We start from the raw sequence: 17,021 nt of genomic DNA on the forward strand, positions 1-17,021 counted from the left end.
TGGCTTTGGAGGAATGTCACGACACAAAAAAAGGCCCTAAGTTAGTTTGAGAAAGGGGCAGAAAGCATTTGCTAGCTAAACTCCTTAAATAAATTAATTAAAAATCTCATACCAAAGCAGGTACCTGCAGAACTCTATTTATATGAGCCATGATTTGACCCATTTATTTGATCCATTCCAGAAGGAGTTAATCAATGTGGAAAGATCAGAAGTTTTTAGTCACTGAAGCCACAGGCAACACAGTTTAATTGATTTCACAACCCATTAACATAAGAAAGAAAACAGAACTAAAAAGACTTCAGTAAGAGAAAAAAAGGTACTAAATTTCTGCTTTTTTCTGGAAGTATTAAATGGAAATATGACTACAAAGATCATAATTTGAGAGCGAACAACTACTACATTCCCTTCAAATGCACAGGAGATATCTCACCAAATTCTACAGAAGTATTTGAACAAAAATGTTTTTCAAGAAAATTAATTAATTATAGAACAAGACAGACAAGTGTAATTATGGTAAAAAATTTCCAGAAACCTTTAAACCGATTGCAAGTGGGACAGAAAAAAATCCAGGCTAAAACTCTACAAAATAAAAATAAAAGATTGCTGTAAGAAAAAAAATAGCATAAAAGTTGTGAAATAGATGCAAGAATAGAAGATAAAATGTATTTTATAGAAATTTTAGAATTTGTATAGTGCAAAACAAGACAATTGGTTTGTTTTAAAAAACTGTATGTTCATCAGAGCGCATAAGCCTAGTGAGGCTCATTAAAAATCTTGAGATCTAACATAGAGCAAAAGAAAGGGAAATCAGAATTTTCTTGAGTTACAATCATAATTTCGGTATCTTTATGTTAGACCAGTTTGTTCTGTTACATGAGTTGGCTCACGTGGAGAAAATGAACACTGCTGGCAACAATAAGCTCTCACATAACAGGTGCAAAATATACTCACAAAAAGCCTACAGACCATGGCTGGGAAGTAGACTACAACACAGTTACCTTTGGAAGTCCAAACACATTTTTATATAGAAAAACTAAATTTTGGAAACAAAAAACCATGAATCATGAAATTACAAAAACTTTGCAATTTATATGGAATAGCTATCCTAAGCACAACTTAAATAGTAGCTAGCACTGAATGAGATTTTTAACAAAATACACATTACATTCTGGAAGTCTGCTTTTTAATCTTTTTTGAAATGTATCCTGGATATCCACATTTCTTTCAGTCTAAACCAGAATCAAACTAAAACAATCTCAAATGGGATGTAAAAATTCTGTCGGTCCAATTTGTAAAGCCCCAATGACAAAGGGGTATGAAACGGGCATGGAAAAAGGACTACAAACAGATGCCAGGAAGCAATTCTTGCTCAGCAAGCAGTAACTGCGTGGAACGGGCTGCAAGGCAAGTTCATTGAAGGAAGATATTTGGACTGAGAGAGATGCTGCTGAGTGGGGAAGCAAGTGCCATGGGAGAGAAAGAGGATGAATTACTCTGACTGGAAGAGCTTCAAATGTCCAGTTTTGGGTCTTTAAAACAGAATATTTCTTTAAAAGTGGAGAAAAACAGTCCAAGATTGGTATCAGAGTCTTCCATAAGAACGCTGGGGAGAATCAAGAAGGACAACACTTGTTTATAAAATAACTAAATACCAAGATACTCCTTACAAAACTCTGACCTCAACACAGGGTGAATAAATATGTTTATAAGCAACCACTCTACTCCTTGGGAGAATTCCTGAGTCAGGAAGAAAGGAAAGTGATCATTTCTTAAACACCAGCATGATAAAACTGGACAGAAACAAATAAGACACAGTGGAAACCATAGCAAAAAACCTTAATGCTGCTTTTAAGGGAAGGATGTCACCAAGGAGGCAAACCATCACATATTAATGCAGAAGAGAAAATTCTCTTTTATTGTTTTGACAACAGCCAGTAAGTCAATTTATCCCTAGTTAAAATGCATTTATACAATGAAATGCAGAAGTCAGCTCAGTACCCTCAGCATAGCAGTCTGGGGGACCTGCTGGGAGTAAAGCTTATTATCCACTCAGGGATTTCAGCAGTTTTAGTCCACAACCAATTCGACTTAAGGCAAAACACAGCTGCTACTTTGAAAGTTTCCTGCTGTGTAAGAAATAATTAAGGCTGTATGATCAGTATTCAACAAAGCATTAAGAGCAAAGATGGTAAATTAATTCTGCTTGCACATAAAGAGTTAGGTGCAGTTGCGTTACAGAATGGACGACATAATGTAGTTCGAAGGAGAAACAGGAGTTAAATAAGATGATGTGTGCGTCAGAGGCCAGACTGAATCCTAATTATGCAACTGCAATATTATTTCATGGTTTAGAAGTTCTTTACTCAAAAAGTAGAAAGTACATGTTCCAAAATGAAATTACAGATCTGTATTTTGATTTAAGATATAGGAAAAAAAAAAAAAAGGAGGAGCACCAGCAGAACACACTTATCAATGTATGTACTAAAAAAGCACAGGCTCATTAAAGCTTTTACTACCAAGCTGGTACTATTTCACTATTATGCAGAAAGATGCAAGAGATGCCGATGGTAATACAGGTAATTCAGGGCAGTTCATCCTTACAGCATCCCAATCCGAGCTTCGATTCTCTCCCCCCACAACCCCCAAAACCACAAATCACTCCAGGAATTTCCAACCCAGGAATGGCACTTGGCCCACCACTGTCCACATGGGGACCGGGAGCTCAGTTCCCTCATCACTGGACCACTTCCAGGTGGAGGGATATGGGGCCAGGTCACCAGGCAGCTTACATTGCCCCCACAGCTATTCCTCATCTCCTATAGAAGAGAGGCTGCGAGACAGATGGAAGCGCTCCACGGGCTAGTGTCAACCTGTAAGTTGTCTGCTGGACCAGACTCCTTGAAGTGATTAGGATGCTAATAGCTTTAACACGACTTAAAAAAAACCCAAGAAAAAAAAAAAAAAACCACCCACACCCTACAGTTTTTGTAAAATATAAAGTTAGACTTGCAGCTCCTTGATAGGAGGCAATCAGACAATTAGAAGAATTCTGAAACATTTGCTTGACACAGGGATTTCCAGGCAAAACTTAAATATCATGCCAATTCAGGTTTGTGCTAGCAGGTTGCTACTGCTCCTTTAGTTAACAGAAGGCAAAGCTTAGGACAGGGATAAACTGTACACTACTGTCAGGATATACATTCTCTGGTTGAGGGCACTGTAGATGCCATCTGCTTATATTTAATTTATTCATTTTTGATTTAAAATGCCAGGCCATAATTCTTCATAAATAGATGTTTTATAAAAAAATAGCACTTTCAAAATGGCTAATTACACCTGTGTACTCCCCGGGGCTTTTCTTACAAAAACAATATGAAACTCAACTATTCTATGATTTTACGTTGGTCTGGATTATTTTTCCAGATGCAGCTTCTCACTTTTGGGTGTGACATCTTTTTTTTTTTTTTTTTCCCCCCCCTATCCTTCAAAGCACACAAAGACTGTGCTACCATTGCTTTCCTAAAGAAGTTGCTGAATCCCAGCTTCTGGGATTTTCAGCTTCCTGGAAAGCAGAATCTCTGGCCACATATATGTCAGAAAATAAAACAGACCAGGGCATGTAGCCATGCTCTGGGCTTGCAACCAACAAGCATGGTACAGCTTGTGGCCGTACAACTAAAATCCTATCCCTCCAAAACAGCCCGGCCAGATCCAAACAGCCTTTTGGAAATGGTCCACCGTCTCTCCTAACCCCAGAACTATGCCTGGGCATTATCTCGGAGAGTGTTAGTTGGCACAGGACAAAACTGTGTCACGAACAGCACTAAAAATGTAACAGTACAGTCGCATGCCACAACCATTCCTTATTTAGTTCCTACTACGAACATGCATCACGACTATAGTACCCAGTTGCTTCTGGAGAATATCATTTTTAGAAGTTAATTCCATAAGTAGCCAACGCATTTCAGAATTAACAGGTCACCTTTTCCAGACATTATAGTTTCTGGCTTTAATATCACATCCTCACCTAGGTGGTTTTTGCTTTAAAATCAAGAGAACAGAACCAAATAACCATGTCAGAGTTAAGCATTTGTGTTTCCACATGTATTACATGCAGCACACCTGAAAATCCACACTCTCTAGGTTTAGGAATTTATTTAATGTGTTCAGACAGACTGAAGGTGAGCATCTGACTTCTTAATTTCAGCAAGCCTGGACTGCTGCCAGCAGAACATGGGTCCTGACTGTCAGCTGGTACAAAGCGGGCAGAGCTCCGCTGACAGCATCCCAATGCACAGCAGCTGAGACTCTGCTGCTCCAAATTTTACCCACGTTGGGGTGGAGAGCAAGGAGGAAATTCACTTTACAAGATTAGCATTTCAAGAACAAATCTGTGGGGTTTTTTCAGCAATTCAAAACTTATATAGGTCTTGACAAATTTGTTTCCTTCTTCTAAGTTAGAAATCCCAACTTATTTACTTTAAAAAATTTCATGCAAACCTGAATCAAAAACATTCACCTTTAATTTGCACAAAAAGAAACACAAGCAACAAGTCTCTGTAAACACAACAGAGGCATACAAAATTTTTCCAAAGGAAAACAGAACTATCCTGGTGTAAATATTACTTGGATGTAAATATTATACTTAGCAAGAATCACTGTTTTTGAAACTCTGTATAGATGAAATTGATTATGCAGTGTACTGAAAAATTATACCGACACTATAAAAACATGCACCCCTTTCACAACTGCTTACCTACAGATCATCTCACTACATGCTTCTCCACTCCCAACTCTGCTTACCTTGAAGTAGTCTTAAAAGCGTAACAGTATTGTGTATTGGGTTTGTGTGGCAAGGTTTCAGTAGCAGAGGGGCTACAGGGGTGGCTTCTGTGAGAAGACGCCAGAAGCTTCCCTCATCTCTGATAGAGCCAATGCCAGCCAGCTCCAAGATGGACCTGCTGCTGGCCACGAGAACCTTGCGGGGCAGGAGCCAGAGAGAGGAGTGAGAATATGTGAGAGCAACAACTCTGCAGACACTAAGGTCAGTGAAGAAGGAGGGGGAGGAGATGTTCCAAGTGCCAGAGCAGAGATTCCCCTGCAGCCTGTGGTGAAGACCATGCAGCCCATGGAGGTCCACGGTAGAGCAGATTTCCACCTGCAGCCCATGGAGGACCCCATGCCAGAGCAAATGGATTCCTGAAGAAGGCTGTGACCCCATGGGAAGCCCATGCTGGAGGAGGTTTGCTGGCAGGACTTGTGACCCCATGGGGGACCCACGCAGGAGCAGTTTGCTCCTGAAGAACTGCAGCCCGGGGTAAGGACGCACATTAGAGAAGTTGGTGGAGAATTGTCTCCTGTGGGAGGGACCTGGAGCAGGGGAAAACTGTGAGGAGTCCTCCCCTTGAGGAGGAAGGAGCAGCAGAGACAACGTGTGATGAACTGACCACAACCCCCATTCTCCGTCCCCCTGCCACACAGGGGCAGGAAGGACAAAACATCAGGAGTGAAGTTGAGCCCGGGAAGAAAAAACGGGTGAGGGAAAGGTGGCTTAAGATTTGTTCCTATTTTTCATTATCCCACTCTGATTTGATTGGCAATGAATTAATTGAATTTTCCCCAAGTCAAACCTGCTTTGCCCACAACAATAATTGTTGAATAATCTCTCCATCCTTACCTTGACACACAAGCCTTTCATTATAATTTCTCTCCCTGCCCAGCTGAGGGGAGTGACAGTGTGGCTTGGTGGGCACTTGGCATCCACCCAGGGTCAATCTACCACAGTACTGACAAAACTGCGTATTACTCTGTAAAACCTTGACAAACCATTTATAACTGTTGGAGTACTGCCTGCCAATCTGGTCCAGTGAGTCCACCTAATAACCATCTGCTCCAACCTAATAGCTCCAGACGATGAACTCCCACACCCCAATTTACCAAGGAATACTTTAATCATAGTGCCTTGAACTACAGGTACAATTTCTGTCTTTCAAAAAGATGAAAAGATGACACATCGTCCCCAGCAGTGACATCAACACTCGACTAAAGACCATCACTCCAATTAACCAGAACACTCACTATTAGATCTTCCAAGAAAAACAACCAAAAACCTACAACACAACAAAATCCTTCCCACACAAATGAAGTAACAAATTTATTAAATCCCAGTGACGATAACACTGCTGGCATGAGACAGACATCTGCTTCTCACAGAGCTTGGCCTACATCCTAGTTCTGATGTGGAAAAAAAATTAGTAAACCAGCTAGAAAGAAAAAGAAAATGTGACTTTAGATCCAGAATTAGTATGGTCCTTTTGCTCTGTTTCCAGGATACCTACGGTGACACTAGAGAAGGATGATGCTAGGAAATGGCTGCTCATTACAGAGATCTTAATTTTCTACAGCTCCCTTTGGACTCCTTACGAAATGAAGCATTTTGTGAAGATAGTAGATGTTTGGGTCAAAGTTCTCAACTGTTTTCACAGTTGCCAAAGAAAAAAGTCTGGTTTCCCACAGACAGATCCATTCTGCTGTGATTTCTAAAACACCTTGTGCTGCACTGAGCACGACAAGAGACTGCTGGTTTACACGCCCCCACGTCAAATCGTTTCACAGCATCAGTAAGCAAAGGCAAGGTACAAGGCTGACTAAAGCCAAGCTGGTCAATACTACGAATCATTGACACCGAGATGGCTTTCAACGCGCATGGAGGACATCAGCAGGCAGCATGGCTGAAGCTGACAGTTCAAGATCATCCTCCACATTCCAACGCCTAATCACGAGCCCATCAAACACCACCTAGTAATCCACTGCAGAAGCTGGGTGGAACTTAATTAGAACTGCTAATTGCCTTTGCTCTATGGAGAAAACGTGACCCTCATCAGTGGGAGGGCTATGCTTTCTGTCAGAGTATGTCGAAGGAAGTCGGGCGATTCTCGCTTTACTGTACACTGAAAGTCACTGTAAGACTGCAGAGCAAGTGGGCTCAAGGAATTCTCCAGACATGGAAAGGCACGAAGATGTCCAGGTTTGATTTCTGGGTCAGCCTTCAGAGAATCACCTGAATAGGCTGTTTTCTGGAAAACTGGAGATGAAACTTTTTAACAGTGCAAAATGAAGCAATAAACTCAGGCATGCCAACCTGCAGTCACTGGCACAAGATGGGAGAATACCACACACAGTCGTGCTTTAACCACCAGCAGGAAAGTGTCTGCAGGTTTGGAGGACAGCCTAATCCCTGAGAACTGGGATTTTTATCTTCTTTCCAAACTCATTTATATCCAACTCCCCTTCAGAATCTCGCATCCATACAGGAAAAGACAAAAAAAGTTATTAGAAGAACGAAATGTTTTACTTCAATGTCAGTTGAAGGAAATACTACGGCATACTCTGCTTGCAATAGCCCATTAAACACAGAAAGCAGAATGTCTCCTACCATGTAGGAGAGACAAAGCTACCTGAATAACCTCCCCCCAACCCTCGCCTTGAGATTCTCTCTAAAGCGAGTCATATGGCAGCATTTTTCTCCTTTTATGGGCAAAAAAAAAGGAGAAAGGAAGTCAGCAGCCGAGCAGGACTGCATTGCCACATGAATCGAGAAGCTCAGAGCTCTCCTACTACTCACCCAGCCCTACCTCAGTGCATTAAGAATACATACCCTGAGAGAGGCACACCACGAATCAACTGCCATTTACTTAGTGCATATGTAATTACATGTCACCGAGTGTTTCACGCTGAACTCGTCACTGGAGAATGTATTCAAAACCAAAGGACAGAGGGCATGTAACATATTTGCATTTGCTTATCTACCATCTCCTTTCTTTGTGTGAATGTCCTGTCAGTAGCATGCAAACCTCTTCTTCGGGAAACAGCTGTAGCGATAGTATGACTCAGAGCAGCAATTAAAACGATAGCACTTTCTGCCTCATGTACTTCCATACGTGTCCCACAGCGCCCTGGTGCCCACCACCCACACCCAGCTTGGTCCACCTTCCTTCGTTCAGCAGCTCCAGGGACAGTCACTGGAGATTCAGGGAAAGTCACTAATGACCTGACTTACCAAATTTGGCTTTCCTTGAGAGAACTGTAGAAATTTCAATAGCCCAATGCTAGGGGAAAGGTAAATAACACACATAATTCCCTATGTATCGGGGGAAAAGGAATAAAAGCCTCGCTGTTCTTTATCAATAGAAAGAAAGAAATCATTGTTTCTGCCTCACCAACAGATATTAGAGTTAAATGCTTAAATCATGAGGACTCCTACCCATAAATAGCTAAAGAATTGAGAAATTCTATGGAAATCCATTTACTCTCCATGTACAGGTGATGGAATCAAGCATTTGTAAGAACTCCCACCTCCCGCCCAAGAACTCCATATCCCCCCAGTGTACAGACAGGCACTCACAGGGTACCTGCACACATCTCCTCTGGAGCCAGGGAACGTATCCATCAGCCTTACAGGTACCCATCCTTGATCCAGAACCACCTTGCATTCCCTCAGCTTTACCTACAGCCATTCTGAGTGTTATTCGGATATCGCAACTTGGTATTTGCCTGCTTTCTTTGGGAGTGATCCTGAAAACAACTGAATTCAATTACACGAGTTATGCTTGCTGGGTCACAGCCCACGCATCAAAGATAAAACACAGATAGGCATTTCCAGGGTCAGAGTCTCTGTCCTTAAAAATTTATTTTTTTATATATATATATATATATATTTTTTTTTAGGAAGGAAGCAGTCTCCCTGGTTATCAGATCATTATCAGGTCAGATGAGATGGCCAAAACAGCAGAGTTCAGTAAGGAGCTTAAAATAATCCCATCATGCTCTTACAAAGAAAATGGAATTTGTTAAATATGTATTTGTTATTGTTAAAGATTAAAACTTCCAAGGAGCAAATGGTAAAGTGTTACCAGTGTGTATTTAATTCTCTTTTGACAAAATTTTATTTCAGTATAAACATGGAATATTTCTTTAAAAAGTAGTATTTTAACCTGTAGGTGTCCCTTTGCCTTATGAATAAATTAGGAGACAGTGAATAACAGCAACCGCAAAAGTACAAACACTTTATTACGATTGTGGTGACTCAGACTGCCAGGATTTGGCAGCCCACAGTGTTCCTCAGCAGCAGAACAAAAGGGGATTTTTTTTTTTTGGCGGATTTACTTTTAGTTCAGTAAAGGACAACATGATACTGTCTGCGCTATAATGAATCAAAACCTCAGTAAAACAAAGGCGTACGTAGTCAGACCCCAATCATTTTTTTGTCTCACAGTATGAAAATGGACAAGCAGATTATCTATACTTCTAAGGCCTAATATGTGTGCTCTCTCCCTGTCTTTTGGGAAAAAAATAAAATAAAGTAGTAAGATTATCTAGTTGCAGAAATCTGCTTGCAGTTCTACAGGCAACATATTCCCAGAATACATCAAGATCAGGAAATATTTTTTATTTTCCTCTTGAATACAAGAGATAATGGCACAAAACAGTAAGTAGATTTTTTAACACCTTCTCTAACCAAAAACATAAAACTCTGTAGCCCAAGTATCGCACTCTAACAAAATCTCTCAAGTATTCAGAGCATGAAACACATTTTGAGAGAGACTCATTTTCCAGCATCCCCATCATGATCTCATTTGGAACGGCAAACCGTCCCCGCGGTAATTGGAATTACAGAGCTCTGCTGCAGCACAGCCTTGTGAGAGGGCGAGGGAAGTGTTCCAGTCCTACAGCGCATTTATGCTTTAATAATAAAAACATAGGGAAAACGGTTACAGAATATCAGCTCCCATTTCCTCTGCTGCCATCAATTATTAGGGAGATGATCACAGACTTATTTCCAGAAGCTTCTAAAGATGCCAATGTCCATCATAAAATCTTTATCTGAAGGAGTCACCAACAGTCTACAGATGATCCTTGAAGCAAAACACCGTGCAATTACAAAGCAATACAGTGTAAGGAGTCAGACCATGTATATGGGGGTGGAAGAAAGTGTAACTGAGACAAAATTAGACTGTTCCCAGAAATAAAACATGACAAATTTAACAATCTCGCCTTCTAAAATTTAAACAAGTTTGAACAACTCTGAGGAATAATATTGTAACATTTTCCTCTCACCAATCCTTTCCTTCCCCATTTTCCACAGCACTAAACGAACCCCCTCCAAAAAATTAGGGCCAGCAAATCATCTGTACCAGATAAATACCACTGCACATCTCTCATGGAGGCTATTTAAACACAATTCTGGAATCAATTTACTGGAGATAGGATCATATGGATCAGTTACCAGAGAGAATTTTCCTTCTTCTCCAAAACCAATTCAGGTCCGCAAGTGGCACCATCACTCAGCATTTCCATACCAGCTAACAACCGACAGTAATGAATTTTTGACCCACAGCTCCACACCGCTATTAATATGCATGAGAGAAACCAGAAGACGAAGTTTCTCCCCTCCTTTCCCAGAAAGCCATTAACTCAAGCTAACCTCCCAGACTTAATCTGGGTCAGCTGCAAAATGAAAATTATAATGGCAGGGCTAAGTGCCGAATACACTCGCAATAAAGAAAATAGAACAGAAAGCAGGTTTTCTGTGAAATGGCTTTGAAAAGCAAGAAAACAACCCCTTCCTCCCGCTTCTCAGTCTAACCACATTCAGCCTAGACAATAATAGTCTTGGGACACTACTGGGCTCAGTTCAGTTGCAGAGGCAATTTTAAGAGTACTTAAAATGTCTTAAAACATCTCGTCTTCCCAGTAGGTGCTACTCCAAGCAGGACATGGGTCTTCTGGCCATCCTGCATCTGCTACCTCAGCGCGGACACAGTGGATGTTGTAAAGCGTCTCAGCAAGGACGAGATGCCTATGCTGGACAACTGTATCAAACCAGGCTCAAATTGTGTTCTAACCCCAAAATAAAGACCTTCTTTTCTGAAGGAAACCTCAGTCTTGCCAAATTCTGGCCTTCATCCCCCCCCCAAATCCACACTTTTCTTAGATCTACTAGCCCATGAGACTAGAAGCACAAAATGGGCTCACAAGAGAATTTTGAACATGGCTACAATAATTTTGGGTATATAATGGAAACTAAATATAACTGGGATAGTAAGCAGGAAGCTATCTAACCTAACAGGAAACAAAGTTGTGAAGGCTGTACCTTAAATATCACCTATGCTGTAAGCCCAAGACATACCTATAGTATTAAAAAAGGTGGTAAAACCCTCAGGCCTCCCCAGGAGCGAGATACAAGGTCAGCCCTTTCACAAGCTGATGAGGAAAGGAGTCACGCAATTTTGAAGCTTTGGATGAGAAGGCAGGAGCATGCCCCCAAGCACCATCCAGCAATTTAAGAGCATCAGGAAAGCAACCACAGAGGAAGTAAAAGTGGGCGGGAGGCTCTTCCCAGGCGAAGAGGCTGCCTTACAACCCCATCGCTGCATGCCAGGGTAGCGCCCTAACCCACAGACTCTCCTAGACTATCCCTGCTGAAACCATGAAGTGGAAAAATATTTACTGGATGAAAGAATGAAGCACCCACGCAAACCAGATTTCCCTCACCTCAGCTGAATACCTCAATCACAGGACAGGAGTCACTCTCCCTCTGGCCTAATTAATTCTTTTTTTTTTTTTTCTTTTTTTTTTTTTTTTTTTCCCCCCAAAGTAACACAGTTGCAGGTGAAATGAACGACAGCTTCAAACTGAAAAGGGGACAGAGAATCAAGCTACACACTTGGTAAGGGATGGAACTAATGCACCATCGAATATAAGGAGAAGAGGGAGAAAGAAACATCATTGTAAACACTTCTTCCTCAAGTTTGATAAAATAGCTTACACATACTTATTTCTTAGGAAAGCAAGCTTTTCAAATCCTGGGGGAACATTCCCATCTCAGGATGCTAAAGGCAGTTTAGGCGGGAGAGAGATGCCACTCTCCAGAAGAGTCACAGTGGTAACAGCTCTGGATGGATGCAGAAATGAAGGTCTGTGCATCTGATTTTCTTCACAGTAAAAAAATACAGACAACGGTGTGCTTTCAGACAGCAGTTTTAAGAACATCGACCTTAGCTTTGAGGCATCTAATTGTAAAATAGTCCACCGAAATAATTCATGAATTCAGGCTGTACTACAACCAGGAGAAGGATTTCTCCCCCAAAATCCTATAAATTATATATGAAAAAAGCTCCTAACAACTACTTAAATTTTAAGTTCAACCTATAAGGAACTACAGGAGAGTACAGAACGGCTATTATCTGAAGCATCAGTGTAAGTCTACACATCCCTTTAAAAACACCAAAGCACCTCCACAGTGTTATTAAATTGTGCAAACTCCAATGCCCAGGTATGCCTCAGTCATCCAGAGCTCACCATAAATGGGACCAAACTCAAAATCCCGGTATGCTCCATGCCATATTCCAGACACTACAACTCCCACGCCCTATCGATGCTCTTCAACAGGTCTGAGGGACATACGTTCACAAAACATGTTTATTAACTTCAGACTTTAACCAAACCGGACTAGCACTTGCGATAAGCACACATGACACCGCAAGTGGCACTGCTGCTGGAACCTTCAAAATGAACTTTGCACATTTTACAAACCTCACAAATTCCTTACACAGATTTACTCAAAAATAAGCCTCAGACTGAGGCATTAGCTTCACCTTTTGCACCGCCATTCATCCAAACCATGATGTTACAAGTCAAACTGCCACTGCAAAGAGCCCTACACAAGTATTATCACAGACAGGAAGAAAAGGATAAAATGCAAAAAGAAGTCCCACAGAGCACTGGTTACGTAGTCTATTGGCAAGTTAATAAATTAGACGAGCATTTCAGCTATTAGCATGCAAAAGTAGCCATTCCTGAAGTAAGGTAAACTGACTGATAATTTAATGGAAACAGGAAGATACCAACCATAAGATTATTTCTAAATATTTAAAATCCACAATAACATATAAAAATCTTTCAAGCAGCTGTGTGTCAGTGCTGCATGAGGTCATATCTGTCCTAAAAAGTCTGTCCTCTATCTATTACTGTTATTTTTCCTGTAGAAGCAACTACTGCTTCTTAAACTACCAGTTTAAATCAAGAACTTGTATCAAGCAGTATATAAAGACAGAAAATAAGACACATTTTTCATTTGATTTGGAAGTGTGAATTAGAATTCTGTGAAAGTAGAAGAATGGTAGAAATTCAATACTTCACAAGGATTAGAACCTGTACATCTCACATCATTCACATCGCTCCCATCATCATTCACACATGAGTGCATAGCAGCTTCTATTACAATTTTAATTTAAACAACAATTCAAATTTATGACTGTGTTTTTTGCAACTCTCAAGCTGCCCCATACATTACATATTTTAATTCATGCCTCTCAAACTGTTTTCTCTGATTTAATGTTACTGTTTTGCATTCCTAGATAACACGAGTAGAAAGCACTGCTAAAAGAATGATTGATAATACTGAAACAGATCCAAAATACACAGTGAATTCAGTATGGAAGAAACACCGAGAGGTTTTGGCTCCTTCAAATCAATATATATTATTAATATGCATATTCACCTGTCCACTGATGTTACAGGTCACATTGACATGCTCAGTTTGTCTCCAGGGATTTAACAAGAGACCTAATGATGTCTGGATTGCATACAGGTTTTGGATACAGCATAATATTTTTCTTTTTTGTATACCATGTGAACTGAATGGTCAACTTCATGTGCTACTGCATGCATTATGCACCTAGTGCTAAAGAACGCCAATGATTCTACAAAACTCTTTTACAGTTTCTCTAAGAACTCTAATTAAAAGGGTATTTGGAAATACATATAAATATGACCGATTAAAGAGGTCTTATTTACAGTATCTGTACGCCTATAAACTATGATTTCCATTAAAGTATGGGAATTGTTATTCATATTAAAAGTACCTAGTATTTTTGACACACATTTTGACCTCTCTTTTTGTACAACACAGAACACGTGGAAATCTGCAACATACTGCACATGCAAATCCTCAATGTCTTTGTGAGACTACCATACTGCTGAGGACAAGATATTTCAGCCTGACAAAACAGTGTCGAAAAATGATGTCATGAAGACAAGCTAAGCACACTAACAATGAATTATCTTCCCAGCACTGTAAAATTCACTAACAGATTCACTAATAGATTCACTACTATGGTGAAATGACATCTGCTGACAGTAACTATGCAGTAGTATCCAAGATGATCACCATTTTTCCTTTGTGAATTAACCAAGTATTTTGTTATTCTAATTACTGGCATACATTGTCTTTTTAATCACTTGTGGTTTGTTTATTTTCTGTTTTTAATACAGAACAGAAGTTCACGGAAAAAACTAAGCATCATTGCAAAAACAGCACAGGAGGGTAGTGAAAAAGTACAGAGCAGGACACAATAAAATACTAGGCAGTCATTAAGAAACCATATAAGTAGCCCAGAGAGCCTTGCTTATACATGCCACATTGAAGTAAAACCTTAAAGATGGGATAGACTATGCTATAGTGGTTCAAATTGAAGCTGAAGAATTTTATTCTTAGTTGCTACTTTATGCTTTTCATGAGTTTAAGTCAAACCCTTCATGCTATTCCCATCGTCCATAATTTCATTTCATTAAAACATTTTTTTTAAAGTCTACCCTAGGAAAGCTAAATTCATGAGTAATGGGGCTTTATCACGAGTTTTTAGTTCTGGCCTGGTGAGATGGGGGGTAGGAGCATTACAGGAGAACAGAAAGTAGAATCAAATGCGATAAATTACAAAGTTTATTCCTTACATGCTTGTATGCTTACAAAGTACATTGCTGATGTCTAAGTCTTCCTTACACGTTGTAAAAATATACCAGTTAGCATAACAGAGAAAAGGGAAGTTATCAGCTTGGTTCTTCCCCGTGTAATATGAGTTGGGGTATTTTTGCAGAGCAGTGCTGATCATGTGAAATTCTCTGCCCACAAGGCCACCTCATGTCACGACAGCATTTCATCCCAGATCTCCCCACCTAAGAGTCCACGGCTGAAGTCATTTTCTGCTTTCTTCTGACCTTGCGGATGGTGAGAACAGCAGAAGCAGAGCACAAAGATCTCTGTCCCCCTTAACTTACCCTTTCCCCATACACATACAAACTGCCTTTAGGAGCTGGTAAACAAAATCAGAGGGCAAAATTCGGCTGTATGGCAATCAGAGACTACCAGAAACAGGCTGGAAACCAAGCCACATCACCACCCTCGGCAAGTTATTAGCAACACCACTGAAAGCATGTGAGGTTAAGAGCCTTGCTGCGTTGCCAGTGAATTATGGAGCATTAGGTTTTACACGGTGGCATCATGTATTAGCAAGACCTTAGCATAACAAAACCCAGATAAATAAAGTTAAAGCTAAATGGTCTTGAAATTAAATTAGGGGAAAAAATAATAATAGGAAGAAGAGATGCAAGGGTGGTATCTGGTCCCTGTAACACATCTCAACGGACAGAGATTCAAACAAGGCGATGGACGTGGTATTACAGACCGTGTTTTTCATCCGATGCCGAGGTGCATCCCCTCTGGAAACACCCCGCTCGAGCACCCTGCACCCCCCCACCCCCCCACCGCCAGCTGGAACAGAAAGTTCTGGGTACAACCAAAGTTGTGAGCTTTAATCCCCCTCTCTCCTCCCACGTCCTTAATCCACCAAGGCGCTACGTCCCGTTGTTTGACTGATACCCGGGGTGAAGCCAGGCTCCCCGGGGGGGCAGGCGGAGACAGCTCCCCGCACCCCCGCTGCCCACCCCCGCTGCCCTCCCCCGCTGCCGCAGCGGCTCCGGCATCCACCGGCCGGCAACGAAACCCCGGAGACTTCCACCCCGCAGGGCCTGTGTCCCGGGGGGGGGGCAGCGTCTCCGCCGAGGTCACCGGGAGAACCTCCGCGGGGGCTCCCACCGCGACCGACGCCTTTCCAAGCGCAGCCGGTAGCCGAGCTCTCCCGGCGCCCACCGCCCCGGTGCTACGGGAGCTGGAAACGGTCTGGGGACGGCAACAGTTGGCCGCGTCCCCCGGTGTCCCCCACTCCCCGCCACCGCCAGCCCCACCCCGCAGCGGCGGTGCGAGGGGCAGGGGCAGCCGGGGGAGGGCTCTACCCTGCGCCGAGGAGCGGCCACAAAGGCGGCAGCGAGGGGCTCAGCGGACATGGCAGGGGAGCCCTCCGGGAGGGGGGAGCTCTCCGGGAGGGGGGAGCCCCGTCCCCGCCCGGCTGCCGGCGGGGCTGGTGCGCGGAGGAGCGGCAAAGGCGGCTCAGCCCGCCCGCCCCCGCGCAGCCCCCGGCCCCGCTGCGCCTCCCCCCCCTCGCTTACCTGAGCCGCCCGTCGCCGCTGGTCGCTGCAGGGACCGTCGTCCATCCCCCGCGCCTCAGAGACAGCCGGCGGCGCGGCCCAGCCTGGCCCGGCCCAGCGCGACGCTCGCAGGCCCGCCCCGCGGTGGCTGCGTGCGGCTCCCGCCGGCGGCCGGCCCCGGGCGGGCGCGGCTCCCTCGGACCCGCCTCCCCTCCGCTGCGGGCTGAGGAGCGAGGGGGGGCGGCCTCCGCCGTTCCCCGGGGCAGGAGGCGGATGAGGGGACGTTGGCGGATGGGGACGGGGAGGCGCGGATCCGAGCGGGGGGAACGGGGAGAGGGGGGACCGTCCGCGGGGACCCTCGGGCTCCCCCCAGCCCGTCATGTGGGGGGGTGTGGGGTGTCCGCTTAGAAATAAGGGCAGGGAAAGGTGCCGCTGTCACCCCCGCCCGGGGACACAGGCCGGGACCCAAATCCGCCCCGTTTCTCAGAGATCCCCTCCGCTCCCAGCTGGTGGGCTCGCTCTTTAGGCGGGGGGTCGGGGCTGCGTGTGTAAATGCTTGAGTTCAGCGGGACTGCAAGTACATTTTTTGCATTTCTGGCTTTGCAGGAGGCAGCACTTCCTCAAGACGTCAAACCCAGATCTGAGCCCGTGCACAGCTCGTGAAAACGCTTTGTACTTCCTCTTGCTGTTTTTGAGGG

At 43.2% G+C, this 17,021-nt stretch overlaps 1 protein-coding gene across 1 annotated transcript in view; it reads right to left on the reverse strand.

The window, feature by feature from the left end:
• The window catches only part of CYRIA (CYFIP related Rac1 interactor A), a 60,322-nt gene extending 43,883 nt beyond the window's left edge, over positions 1-16,439 (reverse strand). The window contains exon 1 of the mRNA XM_074153147.1: positions 16,345-16,439. The gene's annotated coding sequence lies outside the window, so the exon portion shown is untranslated. The remainder of the gene's footprint in view (positions 1-16,344) is intronic.
• Between the last annotated feature and the right edge of the window lie 582 nt (positions 16,440-17,021).

This window comes from Numenius arquata, chromosome 9 (genome assembly GCF_964106895.1).
Source record: "Numenius arquata chromosome 9, bNumArq3.hap1.1, whole genome shotgun sequence".
NCBI lineage: Eukaryota > Metazoa > Chordata > Aves > Charadriiformes > Scolopacidae > Numenius > Numenius arquata.